Source organism: Harpia harpyja, chromosome 23 (genome assembly GCF_026419915.1).
Source record: "Harpia harpyja isolate bHarHar1 chromosome 23, bHarHar1 primary haplotype, whole genome shotgun sequence".
Lineage (NCBI taxonomy): Eukaryota > Metazoa > Chordata > Aves > Accipitriformes > Accipitridae > Harpia > Harpia harpyja.
The window spans coordinates 495,976-523,613 of record NC_068962.1 but is presented as its reverse complement, the minus strand read 5'-3'; the positions used below and the strand labels follow the sequence as shown (position 1 = coordinate 523,613).

The 27,638-nt window shown below is 41.8% G+C and overlaps 1 long non-coding RNA gene across 3 annotated transcripts; it reads left to right on the top strand.

The window, feature by feature from the left end:
- Nucleotides 1–2,487: 2,487 nt before the first annotated feature.
- LOC128135605 (uncharacterized) lies at nt 2,488–19,629 on the top strand. Of its 3 annotated transcripts, none has more exons than XR_008233157.1 (6): nt 2,488–3,233; nt 4,800–4,845; nt 6,896–7,026; nt 11,908–12,373; nt 13,350–13,422; nt 18,334–19,629. It is a non-coding gene; the product is annotated as an uncharacterized LOC128135605 (long non-coding RNA). The 3 variants fall into 3 exon arrangements; XR_008233158.1 differs by lacking the exon at nt 11,908–12,373 and adding an exon at nt 6,575–6,742; XR_008233156.1 differs by lacking the exon at nt 11,908–12,373.
- Nucleotides 19,630–27,638: the final 8,009 nt, after the last annotated feature.

Genomic DNA, 27,638 nt, shown 5'->3' with positions numbered 1-27,638 from the left:
GTGCAGAGAGGCAGCTTCGACCGCAAAAGGGCAAAGCTCCTGCTGGGCCCATTTCTGCCCTCAGTGGAAGCAAAAAAACCCGCGCAAAACACACAGCATTTCCCTGACTGCGGAGGAGACGGAAAGGCGGGTAGGAAGCCAGGGCAGAGAGGCAACACGCCGATTAGACGCAAGGGCAGCAGCCGCTCCCACAGCCGTGGGGCGGCGGCAGCGGACTGCGCCCCGGCTGTGGGGAGAGCGCAGGGCTCGGCAGGCCGCCTCTGCCCGCCGAGGCAGAGCGGGGGCCCGGGCCGGGGGAGCGCAGGGTGGCGGTGCTTCAGGGAGGGGGGGGGGGGGGGCGGCGCTGCGCCGGGGCCAGCGGATCCGGCCCCCGCCAGTTCGAGCCGGTTTGGGCCGGTTGGGGCGCTGGAAGGAGACAGCGGCTGCTGAGGTCGCCGCCTGCATCCGGGCGGGAGCTACTCTCTGGACTGGATCAGGCGCAGCCCTGGGAGCGGGGTTCTGCGCGACGTCGAGCCGACGGCCCGGCCCGGCCGCCGCCGCAGCCCGGAGCTGGAGCCGCCTCCAGGCGGAGTCCACTCCCGTCCTTCCATCTGGCCCGCGCGGCCCCAGGCTGGCGGAGGGGCAGGGAGGCCGCCGGTGCCGGCTTTCAGGCGGCGCAGCGGGTTCTGCGGCCGGCGGGGGCGGGGTGCCTCGGGGCCCGGCCGGGGCTGAGGGGGCTGCCCGCCGCCGGGGCGGGGGGACGGGGACGGGGACGGGGACGGGGACGGGACCGCCGCGGCGCAAGGCTGCCTCCGGTACCCGCGCGGTCGTTGGCGCTCCCGCCACGCACAGCCTGCTCCTGCCCGGCGGAAAAACCTGTCAGGCAACGAGAAAACGCCCGGCCCACCCCGGGGTGATTTCAGCAAGGTGCTGGGAGGCGAGGGGTGTGGGGCAGCGCCTCTGAGGTAGCGTGGGGCGGGAGGCCTTTGGCGTACTGGTGGTGCGTGGAGAAGGGAACTTGGTGTTTCCCGGTAACCCTTAAGCACGGGGTTTTAGACTTGCCTGGAATCTCCCTTGAAACGCTTGTGAAACCACACCTGCCTTCTGTGTTCCTTTTGCGCTGCATTCTCAAATAGACAAACACTGCATTTGATATGCCGTGGTAACGTTTGAAGTACAAAAAGGCACCTGAACCCTTTTGTAGGGGAAGTGACAACCTCCCCTGAAAGACGTGCTGGTTTTTTCCTCCCGTGGCTGATACAGTCTCGTTATTAAAGCGTCCTTCACTGGAGCGCAGAGCCACAGGCTCCTGAGTTTCTTTGGGAAATATTTCACGCTTTAATACCTTACCTAGTAGAAGGCACTTCTTTATCCTTCCTCAGCCTACATTACCATTTTGTTGCATTGTACTTTCTAGATCAATTTTCAATGGCCACCTACAGCACAGTAAGCCAACTTTTAACAAATGGTGTACTTCTCACCTGTACCCATTACTTGAGTGGAGATGTGCAATTGCAACAGATGCAGTTTCTGCTCTTTGTGTCCTTTTGTTCTTTCTGTCACTCTGTGCTACTGACAGCAATGTAAACTAGTGTTTCAGCCTAAGGGCTAACTCAATCATCTTGTTATTATACTGGACAGCAAAAGAACAGCCTTGTCCCCTTTCTTTATATTAGATCACATCTCTCTGTCTTTCATCTCCTTGTAAGCATTTGATCTGCTTTTAATTTCAGTCTTTCATCTCTGCCTCTGTTATTGGGTTATATTGTTCTCCAGATAACCCTGAAAAATGGAGGATGCTCCCTGTCCACCTGTCCATCATCAACAGTGTTTTTCTTTCTTTTTTTTTTTTTCCCCTCAGAGCATAACCATGTCACTTTTTCCCCTTCGGCACAGCTTTGGGAGAGGTGGGAATGGTGGAGCAGATGCATTTAGAGAGCCTATTGATAAAAATGCTTATGGCCACACAGATTTTGCTTACAGCAGTATTCTCACAGGTCTTATCAGAAGTGGAGCTGCTCTGATAACTCCAAAGCAGTCACAGGAGATAATCTGGCTCAGGCAGAACCTAAAGGTGTAGGAAGAGATAGGAGCTGTATTTTGTTCTTACAAAGCCCAAAGGGGTCACCATATGTCAATATGGACAAATTGTATTTTTATAAGTACTAAATATGGACAGAGTCACTGGACTGGAGGGGTTCGTGTTTCAGCTCAATATGCTTAGTACTTGGGGTAAAAGAGATGTGTCAATTGCTCACACCCTTGTTTTCTTCCAAGAAGATATGCAAGTAAATACAGCTAGCAGCAGGTACTCTCTCTCCTCAACATGAAAGGTAACAAAGCAAGAGAGTTACTTACGATTTATATTGGTTACTGCAGTGCAATCAGCTGTGGTGGTTTGGGTAAGCCAGTTGTGCTGCATTCTTCTGATTCTGTGTATTGTCAAAGGATGGGGCTGGGTCCCATCCTGTACTGGGGAATTAAAACTATATTGAAATGCATGGGACAGTTTATCCTCCCAGTACTAGCTCTTCTAAATTTTTTTTTTTCTGTTATAATAATAAACCGTGTACCTGTGTCCCATCAGAGGAAGAAAAAGACAAAAGTTCCAACATTTCTGTTCCTTCACTTCTGTAGATATTGTGTCTTGAAGTATTTCTGCACCTGAGAAAGTCAGACCTGATTATCTATGACACCGATGCAAGAACTGTAAACTTGTTGCAGCCAGATTTTTTTACCCATGTTTACTTGAGAAGTGTGACTCCATGAGCAAGCAGTTTCCTGCATGCATCTCTTAAACATTGGCAAATACATGTTGCTTCAGAGTTGCTATGTTAATTTTGTGATGCTTGAAGTGTATTGCATTTTTAGAAGAAAAAAATGTAAATTTCTAAGTTATAAACCAGCATTTTTCTCTCCTCTTTTATCCCAAATATCTCCCCCAGTGTGTTTATTAGTTAAAAAATTCTGGCATAACCATAAGAGTACATGTGAGATATTACAAATGAGTCCAATATTAAGCACATTATTTTAGTCATTTGCATATTTCAGATGTCTTGGTTAACACATTGCACAGTAAGTTTATGTTCTTGCACTTTTAAGAAACAACATTGTATCACCTATGTCACAGATCCTTTTATAGGGTAAGCATGAAAAAAATTTGTTCACACAAGCATGAGAATGAAGTTAAGGGCGTTGCTGAAGGTCACTGCAAGTCAAGTCAAGTAATGCACAGGACATTGATCATCTGACAGGTAACCATTAGACTATACTACTCATCTCAGATTACTGTGGTTTACATTTTTAAATAAAATTGAATTGCCACTCATCTTTCACCTATCTTTGAAGACTAGAATTGAGGATTCCCTGTCTGTGGAACAGCTGAGAATACTACAGGCACCTAAAGCCACATAGGATGTTCAGTGAAATATTTTGCTTTTGTTGCTTTTATCCACTGTTTCCTAGGCAACAACGAACTTTGAATATGGGTCCGGACAGATAAATGAAAGAGAAATACAGTCTTTTTAGTGTAAATACTACATATACAAGCATACTGTAAAGAGTTGCTTAGTATAATTGAACACTATAAATGGAATTTGTTGGTTTAGTCCTCAATTTGCCTGATATTTTTAATGGAGTATATAACTGGAGGACTAACAAGGTATTCTTCCAGAAGATCTTGGAGCATCTTCTTTCTTTTTGCTGGAATGGATGTTTGAACCTAATGTCTCGACCAAACTCCAATTTGTGTAATTAGGTTTGGTCAGCTCAAGATTCTTCTTGCATACCCTAAGCTGCTGTGTTGTGTTGTACACCACGTGCCTGCAAAATTACAGAGATACTTTGTTCTGCCCCAGACCTGGCCGAATTTTAACTGTGCAGACAGACCTTTTTGGGATAACCAGAGGTGACTATCACCACACCCATTTTCTCTTTATCATCATGAACATCATAATCGCATCTAGCTCTCACTCTGAACCAAGATCCCACTGTGCTACACTCTGTACAGACACAACTCCAAGCAGTCCTTGACTTAGAAATGTGCTGATGAGGATGCATGGAGCAGGACAGCAGATGGATATAGACAGGCTGGTAAAGGAGTTAAGGAGTAGGGAGTTAATGAACTGCTACTGATCAGTGAGATAAATAGTGGTCTCAGCACACCAATACATTAACCACTGACACATTTCTTGCATCCAAATTGGGCGTACTACTGCCAAGAACTGAGCATGGTCTTTGGTTGTAGCTCTGACATGTTTATGGGCAGGACTATGGCCAAACAACAGGACTAAACCCAAAATGCCTGTCTCAGTTACTCTATCCCATTGATGCCCAAGGACTGTAAAGAGGGGCCCTAATTTAAATGGAAAAGGGCAGGACCTAGATATGGGAGGTAGAAAGTCACGTGAGGCACGGGTATCGCAGGGATACAACTGGGACAGCAGAAGGAAATGGAGAAAACAGAGAGACTGTGATATAATGTGGAAGTACAGTAGACTGGCAGGTTAAGAAAATTGGGTGGAGAATTGAGGAAGTGAAGTCTGGGGGTTGTTGAGCTGTTGGGCCTAGGCCTTGGAGAGGGCTAATATATGTGATGAAAGTAAAAGGGTATTAAATCATCTGTCTTGGATCTTGGAGGGGAGTGGAACTGCCCTGGGAGGGAAATGGTAGAAGTTTGCATGAGCTGGGCAAGAAAGTATGGGCTAGAAATAGAGAGCAAGGATTTGGGAGTCAATGTGGAAAGACTGAAGCAGAAAGAGTCAGTTTCAAGGGAAACGGGCAGAGGAGCTTAACACTGACCTACTGGATTTCTATTTCAGGTCAGGAATAAAATTCATGACTTCTGAATATTCCCAGTCCTCAGAGGTAAGCAAATAGTAGTGAAATCCACTTGCAAGGGCATGGCACTCAGCATAGCAGATGAAAACATGCTAGCTCAGTTATTTCTCTGCTAGCACAAGTCACAAAAGTCTGTAATTAGGTCTTGTCTAGGACCGAAGTGTCAAGCTGACATCGTGTGATTGAGTTGTTAGGGAAGAATAAAAAAATAGGTCAATTTTTGTTCATTTTCTGTTAAAAATTACTGATAGAAATCCTCGTTTAAATAATTGTTAAGGCTGCAAAATCAAGTATTCATTCCAAAAATACCAGAATGAATGTTGCCTGAACAGCTTCAGTTCATCCCATACTTCCAGTACACATTATGGTCATTCAGAAGATCTTTGCCATATGCAGTGTACAGTGTTGTAGGAATGAATCAAGATTATACAATAAAGGAAACATACACAGAACCCTTGTGATTCTTTTTGGAGATGGAAGTTGTGTGGTAGATCACCATTGTTGTCTGAGTATTGCTCACGTTTTTTAACAATTTATGCCTCTGAGAAGTCCCTAGATTTGTTATTAAGTTGGGCCTTGGCTAATAGCTTTTGTTGGTTTTAATTGTAAACAAGCTTGATTCATGCTCTTGCAGTTTGGTCAGCTTTTTACCTTACTGGTAACACAAATGTGGTCTCTTTCATGGTTCTTTTCTTTATGACATCTGAACAGTATGTTGTTTCTCTTTCTTTGGGGACATATTGATCCTGGCTAGTCACCAGTTGCTTGACATTTTCTTTGCTTCCTCCATTTTCTTAAGAATTCAACAAGATTTCTTCATTTTTGTTATGTGTGCAAAGTAAACCAAATTCTTTGTTGCTGTAGCATTTAGGAAATGCTTTGTATCTTGTTAGTGTGGAGGATTAAAATACAGACAACAGGATATATTTCTAGGATGAGTAATTACTTATCTGCATCACTCTGTTTTCTTAATTTTCTATTGCAATTTATAATAAAAACCTGTGTTAAAACTTTACATGTAGTTCTTTGATTCTAGTTTAGCTTTCTTTAACAGCTAGGGTAGAAACATTTTCACTTATTCACTTGCTTTAGGGAATTCTAATTACCTCTCACTGGAAAAGGGAGTGTAATGTCCTTTGGGATAAGGGAGACCAGTAGTCTGGCTTCAGGGCAAGTTTACCGTTGCTCTAAAATTCTCCAAATCTTTGAGAGCAAGAGAGATTGCTCTCCACTTTGGGTTCTTGACCACAGCAATGAGAACCTTGACAAATAATATATTTAGAGAATAAAATGCTTTCTTCTCCCCTCCTGGTAAGTCAAACAGAAGAACAAAAAAACCCAGATGAATTAATTTTGCTTAGAGCATTTCAAAATACTTTCCAGCTGAGATTAAACATGGAAAATTCTCAAGGCTTAATGTGGAAAGCTTGAACACATAAATACTTCCAAAATCTCATGTATAAAAAGTTGTTATAATTAGAACTATTCTGAACCCTCAGTTATGATTCACTAGCAAGTGTCTGCTGTAATACAGGTAATCATAACTATCGAATAATGGAGACTCGCAAGAAATAAATTTTAAAGGTAAGGGTTTGGTATTTTTCTCCAGAGGTCCCATGCTCTAAAACTCCCATTAGTGTTTTCTGAGTTGTGGTTATTCTCAACAGGATAGAGTTATTGGAGAGGCCTAGGGAATCAGTAGTCTCCTCTTTAACTGTCTAACCTGCAGCTGGTATTGCCTGGTGGTCTCTCTTAGTTACCTGAGAGGGGGGAACCTGAGCTGCTGCACAAGCACCCAATTTATTCCCATGATGGCCACATCCAGCCCTGAGCACCTCTGAAAAACGGACTGAAGAAGGTCAGAGAAGACTCTAGAAGAATTCCCTCTCTGTAGATTTCCTGATGAAGAGTTTACATTAGCAAGGTATTACGCATCTCCACAATTTTAAATGGCAGCACAGTGATGAATGCAAATTTTTTACAGCCTTAAGTAATTTGGTGACTCAGAACTTGACAAAAAGAGGGAAGGAGGAAGAGAACAGGAAAGTGAAACTATCATCAGTCTCTTTTCTTGCAGAGTGTAAACATCAGATTAGAAGAGTCAAGGACAGGTCCCATGAGATAGCACCAGAAGAGAAGCAAGTATGGTGAAGAGAATGGGAAGAGAGAACGGGTCGGAAAAGTTGCACAAGGCATAGGAGGAAAGGGGTAAGCATTGTAGATTGAAGAAAGACAAAAACTGATGAAGGGAGGCTGGTAGAGGAAAGGAATAGAATGGGAAGGAGATTAAATTAAAACAAACGAACACACAAAAAAGTAGGAATTAATGAACAAGTAGATTTACATCTGTTGTGGTTTAACCCCAGCCAGCAACTAAGCACCACGCAGCCGCTCACTCACTTTCCCCCACCCAGTGGGATGGGGAAGAGAATTGGGAAAAGAAGTAAAACTCGTGGGTTGAGATAAGAACAATTTAATAGAACAGAAGAAACTAATAATGATAATAGTAACACTAATAAAATGACAATAGTAATAATAAAAGGATTGGAATATACAAGTGATGCACAATGCAATTACTCACCACCTGTCAACCGATGCCCAGTTAGATCCCCAGTGGCAATCCCCCCACCCCCACTCCCCCCAGTTTATATACTGGACATGACGTCACATGGTATGGAATACCCCTTTGGCCAGTTTGGGTCAGCTGTCCTGGCTGTGTCCCCTCCCAACTTCTTGTGCCCCTCCAGCCTTCTTGCTGGCTGGGCATGAGAAGCTGAAAAATCCTTGACTTTAGACTAAACATTTCGTGGCAACAACTGAAAACATCAGTGTGTTATCAACATTCTTCTCATACCTAACTCAAAAACATAGCACTGTACCAGCTACTAGGAAGACAATTAACTCTATCCCAGCTGAAACCAGGACAGCATCCTTCCTTCCAGAAATCCTTCAGAGGTCAAAATATCTCCATAGACCTCAGTAGGAGGTCTGTTTTTTTCTCCCAGATTTATCTCCTAAATGATATAAAGTTTTGTTTGGTATACTGTAGCTTAGAGTTCATATGCAGCACAAAAAATTATGAACCTCAGTACAGTGGTGCAGACTATGGTTTATAAATGTCCATGTTTACAGTTCTGTGAGCTATGAAATGACCAAGTAATTGTGATTCATCTGGTCTTTAGAAGTTATTGGACTTTGCCTCAAAGCAGGGATAAGGTTATTATTGTGATATTTCTGGAGGGATTTTTTAAATTACATTCATTGGTTGGACAATAGCATTTGTCTGAGTTACTGTTTTTATAAATACAGTTTTCTGATTTCTGTAGTTCACCCATGGGTGGTGACGGTGGATGTTATAATGAGTATGTTCCGTAATACTTCTTTTCCTGAACTGGACTAAGGAACTTTCAGCATTATTTTTCCATTACGGTGGAAGAGTATCTCCCCTCAAAAAAGCAACAACTACCTCATTTCAACTAAGATGAGAAAAGTTTGTACTCCTTTATAGTGCCAGAGAATGGTTTCCATCACAAAACATATGTATGTATTGGCAAACAGAACAGGCAAATATCAGACCTGTATGGGAAAAATATATTTTGCTGGAGATTTTCTAAGAAAGTGTCTCCTGTTATTAGGTTCGTGCTGATTTCAGGCAATATTATTCTGTACAGTTTTTCTGAAGAAGTGGAATTGATCAAAGAGCCTCCTGCTTCCGCTGTCATTTTTAACCTTCTAAAAGTAATTCACAGTTCCCCTATTTTGAGCAATAACTTGGGTAATTATGTAAGATATCCTACCAGTTCTGGATCACAAATTGCCCCATGGTTGTATTGTGTATCCCTTGGCTAGAAATGAGGAATATATGTGCTTAAATATCATGGATTTCACATGCGTATTTTTTTAACAGTGCCTCTTATCACAGCAATTCATTTGTTAAAACAAGTTATTTCTTGTTTTTCTCTCATTGTTTGTGAGTTCTTTAACGCTGGGATTTCATGAAGTGTTCGGTATTTGACAGCATAGAGACTAAACTCTCCAAATGGCAGCAGAGGTGTATAAAAACCTGTTTCCTAGGATGAGAGAAAAAATGCTGAAAACTGATGAGGCGCTGCAGCTGAATTTGAAATAGTGCGAAATTATGTCTAGCTGATGGGTGTATATCATAGTTGCAATGTTTTCTTAATGTAATTTGAGCAGGACACATATTTTCATGCAAACTGTACATCCATATGTAAAATGAAAAGGCAGAAGCACTTTGAAGTCTTACCGTGAAACGCTCAATGCAATCAGGACTATGAAACCAGCGAAATATAACAAAGAGTGTTTATCTTCCTTTACAATTACATTAGGATTGCTAAAAAGGCGGGGGGGAGAATTTTTCTCATTGATCATTCAAATAACTCACATGTGAACAATAGTGCTCTAACCAAAAGCCTGTGTCTGGAATGGAAATCCTCTCCCACACCCTTCCAGGCTGACCCTCCCTCCCCCCATCTACCATAGCTCATATTTCAGAGCTGAGCTGGTTGCCAGCATACTGTAAGCTGCCAGGAGGAACACATTATTTGCTCAAAAGAAAAGCAGAGGCGCAACCATTAACTGCCCCTCATGCCTGACTCCCTACAGGACCAGACATATTTCTACACAGGGGATGAGCTTCCTATTCTTCATAGGTACAGCAAATCTCATAAAAACCATCACACATGCCCACCTACACAAGGGCTTTATCGTGATCAAGAGGCTGCATCTCCTCCCAGAAAGCTAAGTAGGTCATGGCAGCTGACCTGGCCCTGTATTCTCATGTGATTGAGTCCTAGAGCCAAATCCAGACTGTTGTTCTCATGTGATTTAGGCAGTCTGTTCACATCTGGTAGGCAAAGACGACATGGGTTACATATATACACTTTATATACAAAGTTTATAAAAGGACATCAAGATTCTGCTGTTGCCCTTGGGCATAGGACATTTAACAGCAGGTCTTGCCTCTACTAAGAAACGTTTATTAAGATAGTTACAAGTGTGTACCAGCAGACGTTGCAAGTGGACACACATCAGTAGTGGAGTCCCTTTTGCCCATCCTCTGAACAAAACCAAACTGGCAGCAGTGCCCCTTGCACTGTAGTTGCATCCATTCTTAGAATGTTTGGCTCTGTGGCACCGTTAGTCATGGAGACTGGGAGGGCTGGATTTTCTTTAGCTTTGTCAATCAAACTTTAAGAAATTAGGAAGAAATTAAAAGTGCTCCAATTTTACAAAAGTTTTATAAAAGCCAAGAATATTTTTGCTTTTCTTCTCCTCCCATCTTATTTTTGGCAATAAATATTTACTCACTACTAATCATCAACCATAATTACAGCATTCGTGTTGATGTATGCACACTGTGCTTGGAATATATTTTGATTCCCAGATAGATTTTACTTTTATCTGCAGGAGGACCTTTCCAAGGAATTAGGTGTGATGAGGCAAGGAAAATTACACAGAAAAGTGGCTGGACATAGTGAGATGATGGCAAAATAACAAACTCAACATTAAACATTCATAAATAGATTAAGTAATTAAGCCTAATGGCATTGGCTCCTATACAGGAATTTTTATTCAAATAACCATACAAATATGTTTTTTCCCCCAAAATAGTCATATTTGTCCAATAAGCATTCTTTATATCATGTCATCATGGAAAGTGTGGAACGGAGAGAGTTCCCCCTACCAAAGCTAGGCATTTTAGGGTGACACAGGGGAAAAAAAAAAAAGTCAAGGGCTGTCTGTATAAATGAAATATTGTGAAACAAGTTAGGTTGTAAATTTAAGAGCACAACAGCTATTCTCACCCCTTCCTAACTAACATGAAGAGCACCCATTCTGTCTTCAGTTTTCTGTGTTATATTGGCAGGTAGACAAGCTCTCAAAAATATGTTTATTTTAACAGCACTTCAAAGTTAATGTGAGTTGGGGGAGGCAAGGAATTTAAAATTGCAATAGCTGCTCTGAAATAGCTGCCCATGGATATTCCTTGTTCAGAACAAAAGTATTCACACATGGACTTAATCAGGAAAAGCTTCATGTGTAAATGAGTCTTATTAAAGTATTTACTTAGAGTCTAAGTGACAAAACTTGACAGTCAAAGGGCAGTTTTCATTCTGCTTAGAAGCTATAAAGCTGAATCTAAGCAAGGTTTTTGGATAAGAAACTAGACCAGACTGTCCCTCAGCTCACTTAGAGCATTAGGTGGGCATGGTGTCTGAGAGGAGGTCTGTAAGCCATCATTCTTTTTTCCCCTGTCTCTGGACCCAGCTTAAAGCTAGAGCCATCCATTTTGTGACTGAAAGAGGTCTGAGGGTGCAGTTAACCATGGAGGAGTGGTCTTCTAGGCATCAAATAGCCAGAGATCCTGGAGCACAGTTCACACATGTGGACCAGGCCTGTGTCCAGAAGTATCGAGTCACAAATGTCTTTGGCGTGATATACTCAAGAATATTCAGTGTCAGTGCCGCCTGCCAGCCTCAGCATATCAAGACAGTTTTAGAGAGGACACAAGTTTGGGCTTGTATGTAGAGGTTTCCCATTGCCTTTATCTTTTTTGCTCTTTATTCTTAGAAGGAGGGACTCTTCCCAGCACGTGGGGAGGGACAATCCCATGCGCAGATCGTTGTATGGGAAGACATACAGAGGAGCCTTCTAACTCTTGTGTGCCTCGTCTTTTTTCCAGCTGGGGAAGAAGACATTGTCAGTTCACAGTTGCCAGGAGGTGATGGCTACTGTAGTGGAAATACCCACAACTCCAGGGGCGCTGTGTCTGGGCCAGCTAAACCTGTTAAACAAGTATAGCAGCTCCCACACATTACCATGCTCCAGAGCTGCTCTGGAGGCCTCCTATCCTTGGTCTGCAGAAATGCCTCTGCACAGTGCTGGTTTTGGCCTGTCCCTCCAAAAGTGCACGGCAGAAGTTGTTAAATTTTGTTTCTGATTTCAGGTTTCAGTGCCAAGGGATGGGGGAAGTGGTTCCTAATCAATAGAAATGCCGCTAAGCACTCCTTGTGGCTTAAGCTCTTGCCATCTCATATTTTAATTGAAACCACATTACTGTTACAGCTACCAATGAAGGAATGGGTTGAATGCATAGAACGTCATTCCCTGGTACCAGCAGCCAGTTCAGCTGAACATGGACTTTGTGCTTACAAGCTCTTGAAAGAGGCTCCACCCTCATCAAACCAGTCCTGCCTAGATGCCTTCTGAGACCAGCTGCTGCCCTCCCCCACAAGAGGTGACTGGTGCTGGAGTGTGAACATTTGTACACCACTTTTATCAGCCTGGATGACTAATCTTGTCTCTATGACAGTGCCATGGAAACAGTTGTTAGGAAAACAACAGAGTTGCTGGTGACCAGACCCACGTGCAAGGCTGGGGTGGTGGGCCAGGCGCAGAGCTCTTCAGGATCTTGAAGCCTCGTCTGACGCAGCTTCTCCCAGTGCTCCCACAAACAGCCAGCACTTCAGCAGGGGACCCAAAGCAGTCCTTCCAAATACTGTTTTCTCAGCATCAGATCCTGACCATCAAGGTGTTTATTCCTCCTGCTGCTCCCTTGCTAACGCAATTGATCCCTCCCCAGTGAATCAGTACAACGGTGTGTGGAGCTCCACTGTTAATTAGGTCATTGAAAAGGTGGGGAAAAAAACCAAACCAACCAACCTATTTCCCCCCCATAAAGCTACATTTCAAACTGGTAATTTCTGATGTGGTGTAAAGTACATGTCCGTAAAGGGCTGTCGTGGTTTAACCCCAGGTGGTAACTAAGCACCACGCAGCCACTCACTCACTCCCCCCCCAGACCCAGTGGGATGGGGGTGAGAATCAGACAAAAAAAAAGGTAAAACTCATGGGCTGAGATAAGAACAGTTTAACAGAACAAAAAGGAAAAAACTAATAATGATAATAATAACAATAATAAAATGACAATAATAATAGAAGGATTGGAATACACAAAACAAGTGATGCACAATGCAATTACTCACCAACCAATACTCCATTAGTTCCCAAGCAGTCATCCCCACCCAGGCTAACTCCCCCCAGTTTATATACTGGGCATGATGTCACACGGTATGGAATACCCCATTGGCCAGTTTGGATCAGCTGTCCTGGCTGTGTCCCCTCCCAACTTCTTGTGCCCCTCCAGCCTTCTTGTTGGCTGGGCATCAGAAGCTGAAAAATCCTTGACTTTAGACTAAACATTTCTTAGTAACAACTGAAAACATCAGTGCGTTATCAACATTCTTCTTATACTGAACCTGAAACATAAGACTATACCAGCTACTAGAAAGAAAATTAACTATCCCAGCTGAAACCAGGGCAGGGTTTATCAGCACAGTGAAAGCGGTGGCAGACAGCTGGGGGTAGGAGCAAGCAGCTGACCTTTGCAGCCATGTTAAGCTGACTTCAGCCCCAAAGCCAACCTGTGGTGTGATGGTACAGCTGATGTTGTTCTCCCCCTCCAGTTGAGTGTTAATAATACTAGAATAAGGTACTTTTTCCTGCAGGTGTTTTTGAAAGAGAACCTTCTGCCTTGGATAGATCACTGACAATGAAAGTCTTTGTCTACCCTCAGAAGAGGTGAGGTGTGGGTAGGAACATATGAACTTTTACACCCACTCTACTTCCTCCTTCTCCTTGTGGTTCTTCTCTGAGTCCACAAGACCACTGCTAAAGCAAAAAGCAGTTTAGTTTCTGTGCTCTTGCTGTAATAGGCCTTCTACTACAGATTGCCAACACAAGGACTGATTAGTGCCCTGTGAAGCAGAGGTATATGAACACTACTTTCTCAGAAAATAACTGTCAGCTCATTTTGTACAAGCTGCCGAGAGCCACCAGGCAAATGAATCACTTTCATTCACTCCTAGCCTGAGAACAGTTGGAAAAATCTGGGTGACAGATTCTGCTTTATTGATCCTTTTAGTTTAGTGTTTTTTAACACCTGTGAAATGCTTATCCTGCCTTTTCACAGTAAGAGCACAAGAAAATCTCTTTACTATTCCTTTCACCTCTTGGTGTTCATCCTCCATGTTCTATTTGTTTTTCTTAGCCAGCTGAGTCCCATTTCCTCCCTGTGCTGTTCTTCACCTTCTTTCCTCCCTTCCCCCACATCTTAATTACCATATATTTCCCTCAGGGTTTTTTTTCTGCTCCTGTCAAAAATTATAGCAAAAAAAAAACCCCAACAAAAATCCCCCAAATTTTGACAACGTTGAAAAAAAGTGTGTAATTTCATTTGCCAACCCATAGTCCCCAGAGAGAAAATGGTCTTGCCTATAAGACAGAAAAACACTTTGACAGAAACAAAACAGAAAGCATCAGGTAAAGATGGGGTCTAGCGAGATGTTTCTCTGAGCATCTACAGCAAGGAAAGCATTACTTTGGTAGATTAGAGTGGTTTAATCTAGTATGCTCTCTTTTATAGTAACCACTGTTAGTTGCTTCGAGGGAAGGTACAAGATGCAGACTAACTCATTCAGAAAAAGTCTTTTAGCACTTCCCATGCTCCCAACAGAGCTTGTCTTCACTTGACTTTACCTCAAGTTAACTAATGGCCATTTAACTTCAGGCACCTGATATTTGTAAAGGTTAATGTGTACACTCTTCACACAACTGATCCAGGTTCTAAAAGTTTATTCTTTAAGGTAAGACTGTATCTTCATTGATAAAAAGGGGGTGTGCATGTGTGTATTCATAAAATTTCTCACTGTGAAACTCTAGTGGAGATAAACACATGGACAGTATCTACTTCACTACAGCTAGATAAGGTCAACATTATGCTCTAATACAGTCTTTCCACTCAGGCTAGTTGTAACATAATAAAAACTACAAGGCTCTGACCTTCCTGGGATTTCCTAGCAAGATGGTCACTGAAAAGGAAAAAAAAAGTAATTCTGTCTGTAAAAACCACAAGCTGCTACTTGCTTTTCCCTGGAATCTGTTCAGGTTTTTTTTCTTCCTTTTTTACCATTCTTGAATGATGACTCATGGCAGGAAACGGAGCTGCCTTGTGTCCTTGTGCAAGAGCCAGAAGGCATACATAGGTCAACACACCATGTACAGAATGTCCTGCAAACTTGAATGGAATGCACTCCACATTGTAAGTGCTTACACTCGCAAGCATTCATCAGTACTGAGAGTACTGGTGAAACACTGTGTCCTGGAAAAAAAAAGGGAAATCCAGCAGTAAAGAATAGCGCCTGGTAGGAAAGATCTGGAGACTTCATTTTTGAGAAATAAGTTACTTTGTTTCTGATTACTGTTTGCTGAGTTGTCTACAGGTGCAGAAACTAGAGAACACCATGAAGTTTAGGTGATTTGCAAATTCTGATTAAAAGTAAATACATTTTAAAACTGGGTGGTGACCCAAATAACTTTTTCTACTGTCCAGCTCTTTCTGTTGCCTTGTGCACCTTCGCTGTATGACAGATAATTATCTCTGATTCATAGAGAGTTATAAGCTGTATGTGTTGAAAGGTTCTGTCCAGACACTAGTCAGAAGCATCTTCCAACAGTATCAGCCGTGATTCACGTGGAAAACGACATGGAGCCTAACCATGAGGATAAAAAAAAGTTTAAGATTTGTTCAGATCTGTAGAGCACCAACAATATAATCTGTTTTGCTATTTCACTTCCAAAAAGCCCCAACATCCACTTCATGCTACAAGCCATGCATGGGGAACTTAACTAGACTTCTGAGGACTTTACAGAGAGCTGACATTGGGCTGATAGAAAGCTGGTTACTACTTCAAAACAACACAGAAAAATTGACATCTATGCAGCCAATCTCAAAGTTGTTTTTTCCAAGTACTGCTCCTATATGTGATTCTACTATGTCAGTTATTGCAGCTTTTTACAATCAAATTTTCCTGTTTCTCAAATTGTCTTTCCATCAGTACAATAGTAGGTAAATACAAATTAGGGAAGCTGTGATTCTGACTGTGCATAAAATGGTAAGTTCACAAGTTCAAAATGTATACATTTCCCTGCCAGTAATCTCTCTCTGTTGAGCTGGGAATAAATATAATACCGCTTAATTATGGTGATCTTATGCTTTACCCTCCCAGCTCTTTAAGCTCTCCTGGGACCATTTAGGAAAAATTCTACCCCTCCTACTATGCATTCAGCCCTGCAGGGCCAGCAAATTTAGCTACCCTGGAACTGTGAACACTGGTTGTCAGAAATAATTTCTCATCAGAGAGAAATGCATTTTTAAACAATCCTTACACTGTCAGGAACCAAACTCTTATCTGCCCTTCCTCTTGCCAGTAAAACTACAAAATATTGATGGATAAATTTTGGACCTTGAATTTTTCCACAGTGAGACAAGATGGAATGCCACCCTGTAACGATGGAGGAGCTACATTGCCATGATGGGGAGTGTATGTGTGCATGTGTGCATACAGACACGTAGCACACAAAGAGCATGAGACTGAACAGAGAATGGAGAGATGGAGCTTCTTGTTTTCCCCACAAAAATAAGTTCTGTAGCTGTTGTGTCTCAGTGTACAAGAGTAAAGGAAGTTGGAAACACTGGGAAGAGATGAAGCCTGACTTAACTCCACGCTTTTATACGTCAGTCACAGAGAGCAAAAGGTCCAGATGAAAATAATGCTGCAGGTTCTTGTTTGACGTATTCAGTATATTTCCCTTGCAGCAGCATTGAAAATGTGTCTTTGTTAGAAAATGCCAGTTATCAAATGCGCACAGTCCCTGGGAAACATAAGTCACATCCAAAGGTCAGGAGACCTCTATTTAGGCTGCAGATTTTACCTCTCATCTGAGGGGATAGGACTGTTTGCTTTGGACTGGAGAGAAGTCACACAGAGAAGGGTATGAAGAGGGTCAAATGAACTATGCAGAGGCAGAAATGAGCTCTGTATTGCAAAGAAAAGGTTTCAGCTGGGGTCCCTGGAGAAAATTACCCACCTCAGCTCTTTCAGCTTCACCCAGTTAGGTTTCTTCTTGTTTATCAGCCCTGTCAAGGAGAGGCATCAGATCAGTGAATTCCTTTCAGCTGTGTCTTTCTCTTACCCAGCCTCATCCTCTGCAGGTTGTGCTTGTGCTGGATGGGGAACAGATTTCATTGCATTGTGTGATGGAAAGGGCTTCCATCTGGTTTTTATACTGTAAATTCTGAATTCTATGTGATTACTTTGGCACAGGCTTTAAAATAGATCCATATAGCTTTGCAATAGATTTCAACAGCTAAGCACCATTTCTCCCATGCTGTTAGTTAGCCACTGAATTTGCATTAGCAGGGTATCTCAGCCAAGGATATCTTGAAATTGTAGCATGATGTTTACTCGTCATGCTCTGGTGCTGTGTGAAGATGAGCTGTTCGGATTTGGCATTGCCAGCTGAGGACCTGAGCATGCTAGGAAATTGTGTAGGTTTTGGGTTTGACAATTTATTCCCCTTCCTGATAGGTAATCTCCATTGGTTAGTCTCCTGACTGTCTTCAGATACCATTAACAGTTCAGGAACAAATATCTCCCAGAGCATTCAGCTGCAATAACACAAACTTCTCCCCTTCAGGTGTCTGCTGACAGCACAGAAAGAACAATTTGGGGGAAACAAAGGGCAAGAGGTTTGAACCCTGGCTGTTAAAGAATGGATATAATTTTATTTTCTTCAGAATTCTCCATATTTAGAAGAGGCTCATCATAACACCATTTCCATCAGAAAAATGAATAAAACATTTTTTTTAATCTGTAAATCTGCCAGCCAGTGTTCCAGATCCTAGGCACGGGGGGGGGGGGGTGTGTGTTAAGTATTTAAGATCACAATAGCCTTATTTTAAACTTATCCATAGTAAGTTAAATAGCACTTAGTTGTCAAAGGCAGATTTTCAAAACAACTAAAGCTATGCAAAGTACCTAAATAAATGGCCAGATCATGAAGTTTTGGGGATGCTGGACACTGGGTGACTTCGGAACTGTGGCCAGTTGTGACCAGAAGTAATTATTATCAGAGAGTTGTTTCTTTCCCTGTGCAGAACAAGTTAGGGACTGTAAGCAGAATAATTATTTTATTTCATGTCCACTGGAATAGGTTGAGAAGTAACAAAGTGGAAAAAGAAGAAGGTAGTTTTGTATTAAGAATGTTTAACAGTTTTAGAAAAACTTTTCTAAGTGTTAGGATAGATATGTACTGAATGAATTCCAATTGGAAGGCTGTGAAATACCTGTCCTTTTCACTTGTCAGCTTTCTGGCCATTTTGCTGAGATGCGGATATGAGGTCAGCAAGTTTGTCCTTCATCCCTCTCTCTTCCTTGGAGCTTTATCAGGTGCTCAGCAGATGACAGCCTCTATCTATTAGGAGTGCTGTATGCAGGTGGAAATAAAGAAGAAAAAAACACAAAAAGCTTTATTGTCCAAATACTAGGCTGAGTGCCAGCAAGGATGAAATTTGCTGTTCTTTTTCACTTTTTGATGATTCCTACTCCCAGTTTGAAGTGCACTTGAAAAGGACATTTTTTTCACTTGCAGGTCATTTCTACGGGACTTTCAAGCCTATACAGATTTGGTATTCGCTTAGAGAGCATCTGAGGAATCTGCAGCCATGATTGTAATTGCATGCTCAGACCTGCAGGCTCTCTGGGTGGAAGGTGTTGCTTGCGATGCATTTCAGATGGCAGAATGGCTTCATTCAAAAGTCACTGGTCTTTTGGGAAATATGCATTATGCTGTTTGCAAGGTCAAAGTCTCTAGCTGAATTAGCAAGAACGCACTGTGAGCAACCTAGAAAAGGTAGCATTTGTCTTGTGAAGCATTTGCCAAAGTTTAACACACACACAGCAAAGATATACATAGATGTAAGTAAAATATAAATAATTGCAGTGAGCGCCTTATAATGCATTCAAGGAGTTCTACTTTTGTCAGTTTGCATTCTAAAATGTGAAAGGTAAATAAATGGACTGTAAGCAAATTTATTTTTCCTGTTGGTTTTTTTCCTGTATTTTTCCTGTTTCTACACAGTCAGAGGTTGCAGGGTATATCTCAGGGAAATGAGGCTATTGAAAATGTAATTCTTTGGTGCAGACAGTTTTTCATGCACTAAGATGTGCAGACGGAACCTGGGGATGCAGAGACAGGTTTAACTGTTCACAGTGTGACAGTGCTCAAGCACTACGAGGAATGAGGTAGCTTAGCTCTCTCTGTAAATTCATATGATAACACAGCAGGTAATACTAGATGAGCTCTGTGTACCAGTTTCAGACTGGGTCTTCACCAGGTTTCCAGGAGTATCTGTAGCATCTGGATCTCTACTTCTGGGCCACACATTGACAGAAACCACCTCATTAGGGGCTGAATTTGTCTGGATACTTTGTGAAGCCAACTTCAAACTTTATAGAACTTCTGCCGGGGTTTGCTGATGGCCTTTGCTGTAAACATTGAATTTCTTCCATGTAGTATGGGTGATCATCTCAATAGCATCAACAGAAGTGCTGGTGTTGCCCTTTCCCTTATTGTAGTACTGCTAATGACCCTTTGCTTTGTAGTGGCCCTAGTCTATGTCCCATAAATACCCTTCCTCCAGTGTTAGCACTGCCAACTGCTTGCAGGTCTTGGTATTTCAGAAGCTGCTCAGCTAGGATTGGATGTGATCCTCTCTCAAGAGAACAGGGATCTATCAGGAGGATCCTGATAGGGCTGTATTGAAGCACAGAAGGAGAGAAAAGTGTGGCCAGTCTAAGGAAGTTTGTACCCTTTTCTGCATATACTTGTAAACAAGTTGTAACTGCAAACACTTGTACTGCATGGTGCACTTGCATTTAGAACAGGAAGGTGTTCAATTTGAGGTCAGTCAATTTGAGGACAGAAGCTATACACAAGTAAACGGAGAAGCTGATCCCAGTGCGGAGGAATGCTGGATGGAGAGCAATAGGTAGCAGAATTGCTTATCTGAAACATATATGGATTCAATGTGACCTGTTTCCTGCAGGGCTCTCATATGTGCAGCACTGAAACAGGTGAGATGACTCAGTGCCAGCTTCTTGGATATATTTGTCAGTGCTGCTGTGGGAAGCAAGAAACCAGCAGGGAAGTTACAGAGGTCTTTTCTGTGTTGGTCATCAGATGTAATGAGGTCATTCCTTCTCCTCTTGATATAACCTGGCAATGGGTATACAGCCATTTCCTGAAACTATATGAGTCATATTGACTCATTAGTTTTCCTTTGGTTTTCTTTATAAAGAATAAGTGGGTTCTAAGGTGAAGAATAAACACTCCTGAGGCTATTGTACTTTCTTTTTGGCTCACTGGTCTGTTTTTAAACGTCTTCCAAGTCTTTCCTTTGTTAGCCATGTTAATTCAAGAGGAGTCCATTGATGTTAGATCCTGGGCATCATTACTCTCACTACCTTCCAGAACTGGGTTTGGTTTTTGGTTTGGGTTTGTTTTTTCCTGTCATGTACATTCAATGATTTCAATGTATCTTTTTTTTTTTTTTTTTGCATGGGAAAATAAAATCAAATAATTCTTGCAAAGCACTTCTTTGGAAGGAGATAGACAAATCACATTTTTGTAATATCAAGAGGAAGCTTCTGGCTTGACCCCCAAAAATATTTCTAGAAAAAGTGGCTTGGATTCAGGTAGACATACAGATAATGTCACAATATTTCTAGGTTCTTAAACAGATCTCACCTCCTAAGCACTTACGCTTTTTGTTGCCTACAGTACAGCAGTCTCAAAATTCAAAATATCTTGTCATCTGTTTGTCTGTTTAAGATCAGAAGGCAAATGTAATATCCAGTGATCAGCTGGTAGGATACCCCAGCATAAACATGGTGCAATTTGCCCTTGCATTCCAGTTTCCCTCTTCTCTACCTCTTGATGTTGGATATTTATAAAAGTGAGCTGTTCATACTTAAGGATCTTATTTTGGGTTTCAAGCTAGCAGTTCTCACCAGCTAGCGTGCCTATACAGGAGACCGCCAAGGAAAACCCATTTGCTTCAGTAAAAAGACTAGGTTTTTTTTCTTCCTGTGCTTTTAATTTTAATAAGTTTGATAAAAAAAGGACCTTGAAGTACTTTAAAAGAGGGAACGATTATGTGATTGTCCTGCACTATTCCACCTCAGACATGGTTCCATTTCAGAATAAGAGTTTTCCTGCATTAGAAGTTACGCATTGTAATCATTGGTCTGTGGAGGAAATGAGTTATTACACGTTTGTTGTAACATTCCTCTGTTGTCTACGCTGTTCATACCAACAGCATTACGTATTTACGTGTGCCATCATAAAACAGACCCACCCATGCAATAATTATTACCATATGAATGTGAGACACTTACTGAAGGTCCGCTTAGGAACATATGGGTCTGTTCACAGATGAATACATATATGGTGGTATAATGGTCGTAAATATTGCTAAACCTTGCTTGGTTCAGGTACTTCGAAGATACATGTTTTCATAGCTATATTAACCTGATTTTAGTGCATGCAGGTAAGGTAAACACAATAGTACATAGGCTTAGAGGTTAATTGACTGACTAAGCTTGGTAGCTTACAAAGTGAGTCTTCTTGAAAAGTCACTAATGAGAGCCTCATTCCAAGTGTTTAATAGTGCCTTGCCATACTGCTATGCAGGCATGCAGCTATGGAAAGGCTTTGAATATATAACCCTCCGTTTACAGATGCAATAATATAATGCAGGAGGGTATGCAGTGTGCAAGGTTGTATTAGCTTTCTTGCCTCTAAAGAGAGGAAGTTAGAGGAACACGCTGTTAAAACTGAACTATCACAACCAGTGGGATTTCACAACAGAGATGATGTTGCAAAGGTGTCCTGAATGGTAAATGCATATCTTGACTTAGCCACACATTTCTACTTTAATTACTAAATATGCAGAAGTAGAATTGCAGGGACATTGGCAAGTCAGTCCTTTTCATCTGCATTTTATTTTCAGCTGTAGTTTAGCCTTGCTGTAGGACAAATATAATTATTTCACACCTCATCATTCAATGACATAGTTCCCATAGAGTCATCGTCTTCCCCACCATCACTCAGTATATAGGAACTAAGCGGAAGGATAAATATTTTCTTGTAGGGACTCCACCAGTTTGGTGTTGGCAGACATAGTCACAGAAGTAATTTCAGTGGGCTCACCGATGATGTCATTGCACAGTACTCTTTGTTCTTAACTCTCCTAACGCTGATGGGCTGCTTCCTGTATGGCTCTCACTTCCTTCTTTCAGCAAACATTGCATTTCCTGCCTCCAATGGTCCTTCACAGCTTCTCGTTCTCTTTGTGTTTCCTGCAACCAACCCCTTCTGTTTTCCTGCCATATAATGCAGAGAGACAAAGCCACATCCTGAAACTGAAAAACCAAGACAGAAGTCATGGAACCAAAAAGATCACCTCTACTATTTTGCTCTACCTTTGTCTTTTTTCTCCTTCACATCTGTCTGACTCTTTAGATTATAAGCATTCCTTACGCTCTATAGTGAAAGTGCTAGTGCACTGTAAAAAAATATTTTCAACAATTTCTTGTGAAAACTAATGTGAAATGTGCCAATAATAACGTGGAACATTGAATATCTTAGTCTTTCTAATAGCTTCAAACTGTAGTGACTTCTCAGTATTTCTTATAGAAAACTAATATTACAAACCTAAAATTCTACATCTTACCTATTTTTGAATTATAAAAGCATCAAACCCAAGTTTGGAATAATTTCATCATACTCAAATAATTCAATGTTTAATTTTTTAAAAAAATTTGGCATTTCAACACATGCACATTATAAACAATTGCAAGTAACTGAGATTAGAATAAAGTCACTATGTCAACTTTTAAAAAGATGTGCAACAGAGAGTTAAAATGTTTTGTGTTTTAAGCATATGGGATATCAAAATAATCACACAGCGATTAATTACAGTGTCGTTTCAGTCCAGTTGATAGCTGGCTACAGTAAAGTCATGCTTTTTTAATGATTAATTAATGCCAATACAAATATGAAGTAACTGTACAGGTACTCCAGTCATTCCTGTTCTACGCAACACATGTATGTGTATTCTATATCTGAATTCTACATACATGTATAGACAGACTCACAATCACATCTATATGTATGTATGTATATGTATCTCAGATGTACATTGTGTTCACATGAACCATTGTGTTACACTATAATTATTCCCAGCCACGCTCTTTGTGGTTACGTGAATTAGTGGTAATTGTAGGATAAAAAATTACTGGTGTAACTATGCTATAATTTCAGTGTAATTACAGTCATTGTATTATGAATTTTAACCAAATATCGAGCCTGTACTCTTTCAAAACAGAACATTTAAGTGCAACCATTGCATAAGAAAGCTTGAAACTTATTTCATTTTCTGAAAGTTTCCTTGCTCTCCCACACTAGTGCCTTTCTTGGTTTTTTTAATAATTAAAAAGAAGAATCTGTGGGCAACTGAAAAACTCATATATATTAAATATGCTTGGCAGAAAAAAAATTATGGAAAATTAGCCTTTTCCTTCAATTGCAGAGCTGAGAATTATTAAATCCTAACTGTATTTTTTCTGAAGAGATTTACAGTAAATCCAACACTTGTTGTAACACATCTTTATAAGATACTATAATAGGATGGTTTTTTCCCTTTGGATCTTACTTTTAATCAGTATAATTCTAGTATTTATTATTTCCATCTGTCACTTTACTGCAGCTGCATGCAAGCCACATTCCATCTTGAAACTGAAACTGAAAGAGAAAATAAGGTAGATCTCTACACTGGTGTTTGGCCATAAAACTGGGCCCAACACCTTTGCACTTCCAAAAAATACAATGAAATCATTAATTAGTATAAACAGGGAGGACTGTTGCTTTCCACATGAAAGAAAGGCTGTTACTTTAGTTATGCATCCCTGAGAAATGACCCATTAATTTTGCAGCCGAAGATCAAAAATAGCTTTTAATTCCTAAACTATAGCAACCCAGCCTAGGATGCTCAGGAACTACAGCATCATTGGTAATTTTCTTAGTGCACAGCATGGCAGCTATAGTTGAAAGCCCCAGTAGCTGCCTGTTTTATTCAAGCATAGACTTCTCAGCTTCTAAAGACCAGCTGCAATAAACCCCATGGTTCAAAGGAGAAGATTGTGACACGTTTTGTCCCATGCCAAGTTCCCCTTGATAGTCGCATCACAGGCTGCAGCCAGGGAACCTGCTTTTGGGAAGAACAGCACACTGGGAGACACGTGCCATGGACACAGCCTGTCATTATAGGCTCTCTCGCACTCCTCATTCACCACATCCCATGCAGACCTGGTAAGCATGATCCTGGGTGCCAGAGTGAGAGGAGGCAGCAGCACTGCACCACTGATGCATGAGCTATGGGTCATGTAAAATGAGACAAAAAGCTTTTGAGTAAGCCTGAAGCTTCCTGAATCAGGGATCCATAGCCTGTTTATTCCTAAAATGTTTTATTGTTACTGCAAATGTCAGACAACACTGTAAAGATCTACAGGCCTGCTTTTTCACTACCCTGAAGCTTGTGACATAATTTACAAAATCAGAATTATATATTAACAAATCAGCCTATTAATACACATGGTAAAGCGTCGGGCAGAGGAAACTCACACTCATATATAATTGTTTAACACTGTTAAATAGTAAAAGAGGGCACATGGAAAAGTTGGATATATGAAGTAAAATACAGTGCTTTCAATAGCAGAGTTGACTATAAAAATGTTACTGTTCTGTGCTTGATATTAAATGCGTTTTCAGTTTAAACTCAAGCTGAGTGTAAAACAAGGTCTCTTTACAGATGGAATTATTCTCTTCCATATATCTTATAAAGAATAGCATGCACTCTTTTCTAATGCAGCAGACCATAATTTGACCAACTGGTGCTAGTGGTAGTGATAAACAGGGAGACAGAAAGCCAGGGAAGTTTATCACATCAACTAGAAACCAGGAATAAGATGCTACACTTTAGAAATTCTACAAAGTGTGCTCATGAATCATAAGAAGAACTTACAGCCACAGTGATTTGTACTTTACAGTAAAAATTCTGATGTCTGAAGAATTTGAGATAGATTGTGCTTTTTTGCAGCAAAGGAATTGGGGGGGGGTGTATTGGATTTCCGTGGCAAAGTTTTGGTAGCAGGGGGGCTACAGGGGTGGCTTCTTTGAGAAGCTGCTAGAAGCTTCCCTTGTGTATGACAAAGCCAGTGCCAGCCAGCTCCAAGACGGACCCACCACTGGCCAAGGCTGAGCCCATCAGCAATGGAGGCAGTGCCTCTGGGAGAACGTAGTTAAGAAGGGGAAAAAGTTGCTGTGGAACAGAAACTGCAGCCAGAGAGATGAGTGAGAACATATGAGAGAAACAACCCTGCAGACCCCCAGGTCAGTGAAGAAGGACGGGGAGGAGGTGCTCCAGGCGCGGGAGCAGAGACTCCCCTGCAGCCCATGGGGAAGACCATGGTGAGGCAGGCTGTCCCCCTGCAGCCCATGGAGGTCCACGGTGAGGCAGATGCCCTGCGGACCCATGGAGAGAGGAGCCCATGCTGGATCAGGTTTGCTGGCAGGACTTGTGACCTTGCGGGGGACCCATGCTGGAGCAGTCTGTGCCTGAAGGACTGCACCCTGTGGAAAGGACCCACGCTGGAGCAGTTCATGAAGGACTGTAGCCCGCGGAAAGGACTTACGTCAGAGAAGTTTGTGGAGAACTGTCTCTCATGGGAGAGACCTCATGCTGGAGCCGGGGAAAAGTGTGAGGAGTCCTCCCCCTGAGGAGGAAGGAGCAGCAGAGACAACATGTGATGAACTGACCACAACCCCCATTCCCCGTCCCCCTGTGCTGCTGGGGGGAATTTGGTAGAGAAAATCGGGAGTGGGGTTGAGCCCGGGAAGGAGGGAGAGGTGGGGACAGGTGTTTTAATATTTGGTTTTACTTCTCATTACCCTACTTTGGTCAATCGGTAATAAGTTAATTTTTCCCAAGTCGAGTCTGTTTTGCCCATTATAGTAATTAGTGAGTGATCTCTCTCTGTCCTTATCTTGACTCATGAGCCTTTTGTTATATTCTGTCTCCCCTGTCCAGCTGAGGGGGGAGTGATAGAGTGGCTTTGGTGGGCACCTGGCGTCCAGGCAGAGTTAACCCGCCGCAGGGTGAGGGGGCACTATATCTGGGACTTCACAAATTTGCTTTTAGCACCATGGCAGTGAGTCTGCCTAGATAGTTGCTTCTAGCATGGCTCCTCATAGGCTGCTCCTTAACATACTCACTTCACAGTTAGTATGAAAGTTTATACTAAAATGGCAATTCTAAAATGCTAAACAGAAGACCTGTAGAATCAGTCTAGTACCAGGAATTCAGATTGCCACGTAGGGATTTTAACAAAACAATTAGAAAATTGTTTCCCATTGCACAGTTTGATAGTAATGGAAAAAAGCTCAGAATTTGTTTCTCTTTTGGATGCAAGAGACGCAAGTTTAATCCCTGGAGCAGAATGAAACTCAAGAATATCAAAAGGCGATACATTTTTATTTGAGATATCTTAGAATATATAATCATAGAATCACAGAATAGTTTGGGTTGGAAGGGATCTTTAAAGATCATCTAGTCCAACCCTCCTGCAATGAGCAGGGACATCTTCAACTAGATCAGGTTGCTCAGAGCCCTGTTCAACCTGACCTTGACTGTTTCCAGGGATGGGGCATCTACCACCTCACTGGGCAACATGTTCCAGTGCCTCACCACCCTCATTGTAAAAAATATCTTCCTCATACCTAGTCTCAATCTACCCTCTTTTAGTTTAAAACCATTACCCCTTGTCCTATCACTACAGGCCCCTGTCTGTCCCCATCTTTCTTATAAGCCCCCTTTAAGTACTGAAAGGCTGCAGTAAGGTCTCCCTGGAGCCTTCTCCAGGCTGAACAACCCCAACTCTCTCAGCCTGTCTTCATAGAAGAGGTGTTCCATCCCTCTGATCATTTTTGTGGCCTCCTCTGGACCACTCCAACAGGTCCATGTCTTTCTTGTACTGGGGACCCCAGAGCTGGATGCAGTACTGCATGTGGTGTCTCACTAGAGCGGAGTAGAGGGGCAGAATCACCTCCCTCGACCTGCTGGCCACGCTGCTTTTGATGCAGCCCAGGATATGGTTGGCTTTCTGGGCTGTGAGCACATATTGCCCATATTGCACACATCTTATGAAGCTGTTGACCTCGTTTCTGTTATGTGATGTAGAAATTGCATATGTTTAATAGTTCAGGTCTGAGTGAAGCTGCAGTGGTGATAGGAAGGTGTCATACTGCAGCAATTTCTTTCACATCAGATGGAGCAAGGGCTGCACCAGGCAGTTCTAATATGGAGACTAGAACCCTGATAGGCTTCCTGACTGCTGTAATTTAGTACATCCACAGTGCATGTCTTTCAGTTTTCACATGCCCTTGACATGTTTTTTGAAAGGACAAATGGAAAGTCAGCATGAAATCTCTGTGCCACTCAGTATTTTTCATAGCATTTATAGCTGTTGTCACTTACTACTTTCTAAACAAAACATTCTCAACTTTTAATTTTTGTTCTAATCAATGTTTTCAGACATCTCTGAACTCAAATTTCTGTAATGGTGTACCTGTTTGAGATGGAAGTATCACACCTGAAAACTATTTCATATGAGAGAATACAGACAGACAGGCTAATATTCTACTACTGTTGGTGTAATTTTTCTTCCAATTTTGTACATCTCCTCATATTTTTTGATTTTACTTTTTAATTGTTAATTCATATTCAGTGAAGATTTACATGTCCATCATAACCACCAGATGTCTTTTCTGAGGAATCA